Below are 10,710 nucleotides of genomic sequence, written 5' to 3' on the forward strand. Positions count from 1 at the left end.
TTTCCCAGGCCAGAATACTGGAGTGGGTTGCCATTCCTTCTCCAGGGGATCTTCCTGACCTAGGGATTGAAACTCAGACTCCTGCATTGCAGGCAGAAGACCTTTTAAACCAGAAAGAGTTTTAAAAAAAAAAAAAGGAAAAGGAGCTGTAGATTGGAATTGTTGTTTAGGGAAGGCTGGGAGTCTGAGTCTTCAGAAAACAGGTAAAAAGTTTAACTTTCATTATGTCTCCTAGGCCAGGTGCCTATGAGACAGTTGGTAGAATATGTGCTGGTTGATGACTCAAAGCTTTCCCTTCTTACTTTTTAAAAACCATTAAAATAATTCAAATATAGTTAATTTGCAACATTGTGTTAGTCACAAAGATGAGTGAGTGTGTGTGTCTGTGTGTGTGTGCGTGCCACTCAGTCATGTCCTACTCTTTGCAACTCCATGGACAGTAGCCTGCCAGGCTCCTCTCTCCTTGGAATTCTCCAGGCAAGAATACTGGAGTGGGCTGCCATTTCCTTCTCCAGGGGTTCTTCCCAATCCCGAGATTGAACCCACATCTCTTGCATTGCAGGCAGACTCTCTCAAAGATGAGAGAGGATGTCTAAGTTCTGGATGAGAGGTGGGCTCTCAGCCCAAAGGAGACATGTGTTCGCTTGGATCCTCCTCCTTGCCTCAAATTTCCTACAGATGGTCCAGGGCAAGTTGGGATCTGAAACTGAGCTCTACTTAGTAAAACCGTGGGCAGGAATGTGCTCCTATCTCTCGTCTCTTGGCAGCTGATGTGAACACTTCCCCAGTAAAACCTCAGACTCTTTTTTCTTAATTATAGAGAAGAAGCATCGTAATCTAATTAACCAGCCCAAGGAAGAGACTCTGAAGTTTAACCCTTCATGTTCTAAAGAGACGTTAGATGGACTTGCGCAGAGCTGGATAGATGGGGTGTCTTTAAGATAACCTTGAAGAGTCTCCCAGGAAGATAAAGAGTCCTCAATGGATGTATCTGCCTATCTCCCTGTTTATCATATGCACCACATCTAAGTAATGGAGAATTTACATTTATATAGTGTTTATTGATGAATTCAGTATCTCTTGTTTACCAGGACCAATTTTCATCCTTAAGAAAAGAAATAGCCACTTCCTTCTTTTTTTCTGTTTTGCTATTAAATACTAGAATCATGAGGCAGAGGAACTGGAGTCCAGATCCGGCCTTGGCCACTTACTAGCTGTGTGACCTTGGGCAGATATTTAATTCTCTGTGCCTCAGTTATCCTACCTGAAAAATGAGAATAATAATTTCTTCCCCATACGCTTGGTATAAGAATCAGGTAAAATGCTATATTTAAGTAAAGCTCTATGCTCAGTTCCCATAGAAATTTACACTCAGTAAATTTAGTTGTTTGTGGTTATACTTAGCTGGCTTTTGAAAGCTGTTCCCGTGACCATGTTGAAGAAAGGTGTAGCAGTTTTTTGTTTGTTTTTTGGCTATGCTGGGTCTTTGTTGCCGCAGGCATGCTTTCTCCAGCCGTGGCAAGTGGGTGCTACTTCCTAGTTGTGACGTGCGGGCTTCTCATTGCAGTGGCTTCTCTTGTTGCAGAGCAGGGACTCTAGGCGCATGGGCTTCAGTAGTTGTGGCACTGGGGCTTAGTTGTCTCAAGGCATGTGGGATCTTCCCAAGCCAGGGACTGAACCCATGTCCCCTGTATTGGCAGGTGGATTCTTAACCACTGGACCACTAGGGAAGTTCAAAAGGTCTAGCAGTTTCTTATAAAGCTAAGCTTCATATAAAGCTAATCCCCTTAGCAATTCCACTCCTAGGTATTTATCCATGAGAGATGAAGTTATATACCCACAAAAAGGCTTGTGTAAGAATATTTGAAGAAGCTTTATTCATATTAACCCCAAATTGGAAATAGCCCAAGGATCCATCTACAGAGAAATACTCTGTAGAATACTCATGCCTTGGGATACTACTCAACAATCAGTTCAGTTCAGTTCAGTTGCTCAGTGGCATCCAACTCTTTGTGACCCCATGGACTGCAGCACACCAGGCTTCCCTGTCCATCACCAACTCCCAGAGCTTGCTCAAACTCACGTCCATCAAGTTGGTGATGCCATCCAACCATCTCATCCTCTGTCCTCCCTGTCTCTTCCTGCCTTCAATCTTTCCCAACATCAGCGTCTTTTCCAATGAGTCAGTTCTTTGCATCAGGTGGTCAAAGTATTGGAGCTTCAGCTTCAGCATCAGTCCATCCAATGAATATTCAGGACTGGTTTCCTTTAGGATGGACTGGTTGGATCTCCTTGAAGTCCAAGGGAGCTCAAGAGTCTTCTCCAACAATATAAAGGAATAAACTACTGATACATACTGCCATATTGATGAATCTCAAATATATTATGTTGAACAAAATTAGCCAGACATAAAGTAATACTTACTCTTTGATTCTATTTATATGAAGTTCTAGAACAGGCAAAACTAATGTTTGGTGGAAAAATATCCTAATGGTGTTTCCCTTGGGGAAGTGGGGGAAGGGATTGACTGGACGGACAGGCATGAGGGGAATTTCTAGAGTGATATTTATGTTCTGCATCTTGATATAGGTTTGGGTTACACAGGCTTTGAATTTGCCAAAGTTATTTGAATGTATATGCTTAAGTCTTCTGTGTTACATTGTATTCAAATTTTATTTCAGTATATTCTTAAAAAGAATTGTAAACAAATATTGAACTCTCACTAATGCTGAAAAATATAGGGAGATGTGTCCCACAGTCTGCAATTTTATTTTTTAAATTAATTAATTAATTTTAATTGGAGGCTAATTACTTTACAATATTGTGGTGTTTTTTGCCATACATCAACATGAATCAGCCACTGGTGTACGTGCGTGCCCCCAACCTGAACCTCCCTCCCACCTCCCTTGTCTGAAATTTTAAAATGCATCAAAAAACTAAATAAATGACATGTTAATGGATGGGTAGATAAAAGGATGAAAAAAGGATTGAATAGATATGTAATAAAGCATGTACATAGTAAAATATTAACTGAAGAACCTAAGTAGGGAATATAGGTGTTCACTATAAAGTTCTTCCAACTTTTCTGCATGTTTGAAAATTTTCATAATAAAATGTTGGCAAAAATCTGCTTCCTTGTTTACTAAGTTTCCTTAGCATTAAGTATTGAGTAGGGGCTTCTCTGGTGGCTCGGGGTAAACCAGTCTTCTTGCATTCTACCTCCTGCATAGCTCTCAGATCCTAACTTCTCTCCATTCCCTCCACCATTGTTTCAGTTCCGGTCAAATCATCTGTCTGGATTACTGTTCCCAGAAGCAGCTTCTTGCTTCGGGCCTTGTTTCACCCTATTGTCTTTCTCCAGATTGTATTTGTGTGCTCTTATATTTATTATTATTTTTTAAAATACTTATTTATTTTCTTTATCTGGTTGGGCTGGATCTTCTTTGTGGCCTGTGGGATCTCATTCCCTAACCAGGGATTGAACTTGGGCCCCCTGCATTGAGAGCACGGCATCTTAGCCACTGGAGCACCAGGGAAATCCCTGTGCTCTTTTAAATACACAAATCTGATCAGGTCCCTTTCCCCTGAAAAGTTTTCAATGTTGCCCCATTGCCCTTTAGATAAAGTCCACACTCTTTAACCCTTATCAAGGATCTTTAGGGTCTGGACCCTAATTAGAATTTCAGTCTCATCCCTGGTCATTCACTCTCCTTTTTCCCTTTTTCTCTCCACTAGGTATTAGAATGAATAGGTTCAATAGGTATTAGAATGAATGAGTCTCTTTGTGCCTCAATTTTCTCATCTATAAGATGGAGACATCTGCTTCTCTTGAAATTATGATAATCAGAAATAATATCTCTGACATACCTGCTGCATTGCTGGGTGCATAGTAGGCACTTGATAAATGGTAATTTTTAGTTGTTAAAATATGACCAACATTCTAAGAAATGATGTGTAAACTCGAGTGATGTAAAATAATGACTCAAACGTTGCATTTCTAACTTTGGTCTTGTCATCTGTTGAATACTTTTTAAATATTTATTGTTTATTTTTGACTGTGCTGGGTGCTCACTGCTGCCGGCAGGCTTTCCCTAGTTGCAGCGAGTGGGAGCTACTCTCTAGCTGCAGTATGTGCGCTCAATGGTTGTGCACGGACTTATTGTCCTGAGGCATGTGGGATCTTCCCTGACCAGTGATTGAACCCATGTTCCCTTTTCCCTGGGAAGCCCATAGTTGGAAGGGAGAAAGAAGTTTTTTAGTTTTGGGTTCATTTGTTGGTTTTAAGAAAGTAAAGTGTTAGCATGCAATGCAGGAGGCCCTGGTTGGATTCCTGGGTCGGGAAGATCCACTGGAGAAGGGATAGGCTACCCACTACAGTATTCTTGGGCTTCTCTTGTGGCTCAGCTGGTAAAGCATCTGCCTTGCAATGCAGGAGACCTGGGTTTGATCCCTGGGTCAGGAAGATCCCCTGGAGAAGGGAAAGGCCACCCACTCCAGTATTCTGGCAAGGAGTTGGACGTGACTGAATGACTTTCACTTCATTTCATTTGTTGGTTTGAAGAAGGTAAAGTATTAGCATGTTAAAATGAGCCAGTAAACAGGAAAAAGTGTACCTCCCTCATTATTAACAAGAGGTTAAGAATGTTTGGAATGCTCAGGACAGCCCTAGTTTATACCTGCTGTCTCACTGTAATGGTTAACAGTACCTCTTTCACACTTTTCACACTGTGACAATGTGGGAGATAATTTTTATGGTCAATCTAGACAAGGGGGAAGCCCAGGATGGGTCCAGATTTGGCTAATGTTGAAAGTGAAAGAGTTGGGCCCCAAAAATGAAGTTTTCATCTGTGTGTGTGGGGGTTTTGTTGTTTTTTTTTTCCCATCCTGAGAGAGTTCTCATCTACTAGTTTCTACTTTCTTTGTGTACTAGGGAAGAAATGTCCCAGTCCTAGGGAGATGTGAAACGATTTATCTCAGATAGGGACTCAAGCCCAGCCAAAACCTAATCTGGGACTCGAACCTGGTAGCTGGGATTCAAACTCAGCCAAAACCCTGCCTGAGACTTGAACCCAGTCAAAACCCAGTTTGGAACTTGAACCCACATGGCTGGGACTCGAACCCAGCCAAAACCCATGGTACCTGGTTTCAGGGCCTAATAAAGCTCAGGTTCTTAATGTCTCATCACAGAAAGAATTCAGTGAGAAACAAAGTGATAGGTAAGAAATGGATTTATTCAGATTCAGAGAGAAGCATACTCCACAAACAGAGTGTGGGCCATTGCAGAGGGCAAGGGCAGCCGTGAAATGTGGCCTGGTTAGTTTTTATAGGCTGGGTAATTTCATATGCTAATGAATGGGAGGTTATTCCAACTATTTTGTGGAAAGAGTGGAAATTTCCAGGGTTTGGGGCACTGCCCACTCCTTGGTCTTTTGACAGTGCATGGAACTGTCATGGCACCTCTGGGTCCGTCATTTCACTTGCTGACTGAGGATCAAGGTCTGGTCTTGTCTGCAATCTTGGTCCCATTTGGTTCTACCTGGCTTATGTTGTGTCCTTCAGTTCAGTTCATTCGCTCAGTTGTGTCCGATTCTTTGTGACCCAATGGACTGCAGCACCCCAGGCTTCCCTGTCCATCACCAACTCCCAGAGCTTACTTAAACTCAAGTCCATCGAGTAAGTGATGCCATTCAACCATCTCATTCTCTGTCATCCCCTTCTCCTGCCCTCAATCTTTCCCAGCATCAGGGTCTTTTCTAATGAGTCAGTTCTTTGCATCAGGTGGTCAAAGTATTGGAGCTTCAGCTTCGGCATCAGTCCTTCCAATGAACATTCAGGACTGATTTCCTTTAACACTGACTACTTTGACCTCCTTGCAGTCCAAGGGACTCTCAAGAGTCTCCTCCAACACCACAGTTCAAAAGCAGCAATTCTTCGGCACTCAGCTTTCTTTATGGTCCAATTCTCATATCTATACATGACTACTGGAAAAACCATAGCTTTGACTATATGGACCTTTGTTGGCAAAGTAATGTCTCTGCTTTTTAATACGCTGTCTAGGTTGGTCGTAGCTTTTCTTTCAAGGAGCAAGCATCTTTTAATTTCACGGCTACAGTCACCATCTGCAGTGATTTTGGAGCCCAAGAAAATAGTCTCTCACTGTTTTCACTGTTTCCCCATCTATTTGCCATGAAGTGATGAACAATGTCATTCTTTCAAAAATTGTGCCCTGCCCTTTTCCCTGCTGTTACAGAGGGAGGAGCAGAAGCCAGAAAGAGAGATGGATTCCATCCATTTGTGACAGGAATGAGAGGAGAAACTGGCCAAAGTCAAGTGGCATCTCCAAGGTCACCTCCTGGTGACATGGTCAGAATTCAAAGCCAGGCCTGCCCAGCTCTCAAGTCAACTCCAGAGATAATTTAAGCTCTTTCTACAATACCAGTCTCCCCTCCTCATTAGAATGTATCTAGCATGTCTACTGTCTGCCCTCTATTGTATCTTCAGGCCACTCTCTGAGCAGGGGTGCCTTTCTCCTCTCCCCCTCACAACCATCACCACCATTCTGGAAGACTTTCTAAGCACAAGTAAATGAAAGGAACATTAGTCATCCTCTTCTTGGCATCTCTTCTAAAAGGAAAGATTTTGTGGGAAATAACTTGGAAATTTGGTCCAAAATGCAGTTTGGATTATGCCAAAATATCACCATGTTGTTCCTTCTGTATCTTGTTAATCATTTGTTTGTTGTTGGTGTTTTCTTTTTATTCTCCTTTTTTTTTTCAATAGTTTTGAGCAACTACCAGGTGTCAGGCACTGTCCTCAGGAACTCAAGGGTACAAAAAAGAAAGATAAAATCCTAGCCCTCAAGGCATGATCAGACTAATAACAATAAAAAAAAGGTAGTCACAATACAGGCTGACAAGCCATGCTTGAAGGAGTCTTTTGGGCCTAGAAAAGAGAACAACAGTCTCAAAGGCCCCTTGCTGAATCATCTAACTTCGGAGAAAACAAAGCATAACTTTAGTTCCATCCTGATGCTCCAGGCCAGCTGCATCTATCTGGACTTATCACCCCCTGTCCAAAAACCTACCACCCCCTACACCCGCCCAAAAGACTTATCACCCCCTGCCCAACTACAAGTGTCATCTCAACAAAAGAATACTCAAAATATCCCGCCTGATTGATGTTTCCCTTATCGCTTCCACAAACCTCCCTATAAGTATGAAGCCTCCCTGATCCCTTTCGGCGCTCAGCCTGGTCATTAGGCCGACTGTCGCCCCTCCTTGCCTGAATAAAGGTAACCTACTTCTGTTGAGGTCGCCTTTCCTTTTCTGCCTCGCTGGAACTGTACCTTACAATGCAGAAGTACATACCAGGTACCAGTGATAACACAAGAATAACACAAACTCTGCTTGGGAGCACTAGGGAACCTTCTCTGAAAGGGTTAAATATACAAGGCATCCTGAAAGAGGAAGACCAGTTGGCAAAAGAGGAGGCACTCTGGGCCAAGGCCTTGAGTTAGGGGTGGACCAGCATGGCTTGTGTAGGAACTCCAAGTAGGATGCTGGAGCTTGCTCATAGTACTAATAATAACCACCATCTGTTACATAACTTAGTTTTAGTATCTTCACATCCACAACAACCCTAGAAAGTACTTCATTAATCTCTCCATTATACAGATGAGTAAAATGAGGCTGGGAGATTAGTAACTTGCCCAAAATCATGTAGCTAGGAAATAGTATCAGCTGGCCTTGAACTCTGGACTCTATGATTGTTCCTCTATAAAACAAGTTTAGAAAAATAAGAGGGAGAACAGCAGGAAAGGAGCTATTTGAAGGTGAGATTCTTTCATTTGCATTGCATTACAAGGATTTTCAGTTAAATTCTAATAAAGTATGGGAGATTCTAATGAGTAATGAAACTTTTAAAAGAGTAACGCAATGGCAACTTGACAGTATGCTAAAGAGGTTTTACTTTTTTCTAAAGGTAAAGATATTAAAGGGTTTTACACACATTTAAGGACTTAAGCATAGATAATCCAAAGTAATGGACTTCGCTGGTGGTCCAGTGGACAAGAATCTGCCTGCCAGTGCAGGAGAAGTCAATGCAGGGGACACGGGTTCTATCCTTGGTCCCGGAAGATTCCACATACAGTGGGGCAACTAAGCCCGTATGTCACAACTACTGAAGCCTGCTCACCCTAGAGCCTCTGCTCTACAATAAAAGAAGCCACCATGAGAAGCCTATACACCGCAATGAAGAGTAGCACCTGCCCACTGCAACTAGAGAAAGCCCTTGCTCAGCAACAAAGACCCAGCACAGCCACAAATAAATAATTTTTTAAAGTAGTTGCATCAAGCATTCCATGAAGTATAACAGTAAGTGGGATGGAGAATAATCTGTTAGTTAATTAAAAGATGGCATCTCCACAAAAGATGGAGAGAGTGTAGAGAAAAGGGAACCCTCTTGCACTGTTGGTGGGAAAGTAAATTGATAGAGCCACTGTGGAAGACAGTATGGAGATTCCTTTAAAAACTAGGAATAAAACCACCATATGACCCAAGAATCCCACTACTAGGCATATACCCTGAGGAAATCAAAGTCGAAAAGGACACATGTACCCCAATGTTCATTGCAGCACCATTTACAATTGCTAGAACATGGAAGCAACCTAGATGTCCATCAACAGATGAATGGATAAAGAAGTTGTGATACATATACACAATGGAATATTCAGTTCAGTTCAGTTCAGTTGCTCAGTCGTGTCCTACTCTTTGCGACCCCATGAATCGCAGCATACCAGGCCTCCCTGTCCATCACCAACTCCCAGAGTCTACTCAAACCCATGTCCATCGAGTCGGTGATGCCATCCAGCCATCTCAACCTCTGTCGTCCCCTTCTCCTCCTGCCCCCAATCCTTCCCAGCATCAGGGTCTTTTCCAGTGAGTCAACTCTTCGCATGAGATGGCCCAAGTACTGGAGTTTCAGCTTCAGCATCAGTCCTTCCAATGAACACCCAGGACTGATCTCCTTTAGGATGGACTGGTTGGATCTCCTTGCAGTCCAAGGGACTCTTACTCAGCCATAAAAAGGAATGCATTTGAGTCAGTTCTAATGAGGCAGATGAACCTAGAGCCTATTATACAGAGTGAAGTAAGTCAGAAAGAGAAAAATAAATATCATATACTAACACATATATATGGAATCTAGAATGATGGTACTGATGAAATTATTTGCAGGGACACACAGACATAGAGAACAGTCTTATGGACCCAGGGGTGGGGAGAAGGAAGGAGAGGGTGGGACGCATGGAGAAAGTAACATGGAAACTTACATTACCCTATGTAAAGTAGATAGCCAATGGAAATTTGCTATATGACTCAGGAAACTCAAACCGAGGCTCTGTAACCACCTAGAGGGGTGGGAGGTGGGAGGGAGGTTCAAGAAGGAGGGGACATATGTATACCTATGGCTGACTCATGTTGATGCTTGGCAGAAACCAACACAAATCTGTAAAGCATTTATCCTTCAATTAAAAAATAAATTAGTGCTTGCTTCGGCAGCACATATACTAAAATTGGAACGATACAGAGAAGATTAGCATGGCTCCTGAGCAAGGATGACATGCAAATTCGTGAAGCGTTCCATATTTTTTGCTGGCAACATGGAAGACCAATCAACAGGCTTATTAGAAGGATGAACTAAGGTATCTACCAGGATTATTTTTGTAATCTGGTCCGTTAATAAACAATTGAAACAAAAAAATAATAATAATAAATTAATTTTTTAAGTAGTTGCATCAAACAGTGAATTATAACAGTAAGAAAATAATCTGTTAGTTCATTAAAAGATGGAGTCTCCACATTTGCAGCACTGTGCCAGGCAGGATGGGAAAAAGCTTCACCTTTTCCAACACCTTCATATATTTTGCTCCATTAAGTATCACTGAGACTGTGCACTTACTTTAGAAAGAGACCTAAGCTTCTTGGAGGAAGCTGACCTTGCAATTAGCCTTACAGAATAACAGCACGTAGACGCTAACTAAAGAAACTTGCAACTTTTGATTTTAAGTGACTTTTAATACAAATCATCAATCCTGTTCCCTGGTCTCAGTATCAACAACTTTTTTTTTCCTCTACAGGGTTTTTGTTTTTGTTTTTAATTGAAATATCGTTGATATACAGGCTTCCCTTGTGGCTCAGTGGTAAAGAATCCACCTGCCAATGCTGGAGACACAAGTTGGATCCCAGGGTCAGAAAGATCCCCTGGAGAAGGAAATGGCAACCTATTGCAGTATTATTGCCTGGGAAATCCCATGGACAGAGGAGCCTGGTGGATTACAGTCCATGGGGTCTCAAAGAGTCAGATACAACTTAGCAACTGAAAAAAAAGTTTGATTTTAAAATAGTGTTGCGTTAGTTTTTGCTGTACTACAAAGTGATTCAGTTATACACACACACACATATATATATACACACACATTCTTTTTTATATCCTTGCCATTATGGTTTATCACAGGATTTTGAATATAGTTCTCTGTGCTATATAGTAAGACCTTATTGTTTAGTGCTAGCAAGTTTCTGTCCAGAGTCCTTGATATATTGCAACACCACCTCTTAACTCTTTACTCTTTTAGCAGCAACCATCTCAGAGACAAAGAGGAGTTGCAGTCACACTAGGTTTGTGGTGATGTCATAAGCAGGAAAAGTCTGGACT

The 10,710-nt window shown here is 41.9% G+C and overlaps 1 non-coding gene across 1 annotated transcript; it reads left to right on the forward strand.

Annotated features, from left to right (window-relative positions):
- Positions 1 to 9,541: 9,541 nt before the first annotated feature.
- On the forward strand, positions 9,542 to 9,648 carry LOC122450727. The gene has a single exon (XR_006272218.1). It is a non-coding gene; the product is annotated as a U6 spliceosomal RNA (small nuclear RNA).
- The last annotated feature ends 1,062 nt before the right edge of the window (positions 9,649 to 10,710 follow it).

Source organism: Cervus canadensis, chromosome 11, assembly GCF_019320065.1.
Source record: "Cervus canadensis isolate Bull #8, Minnesota chromosome 11, ASM1932006v1, whole genome shotgun sequence".
NCBI lineage: Eukaryota > Metazoa > Chordata > Mammalia > Artiodactyla > Cervidae > Cervus > Cervus canadensis.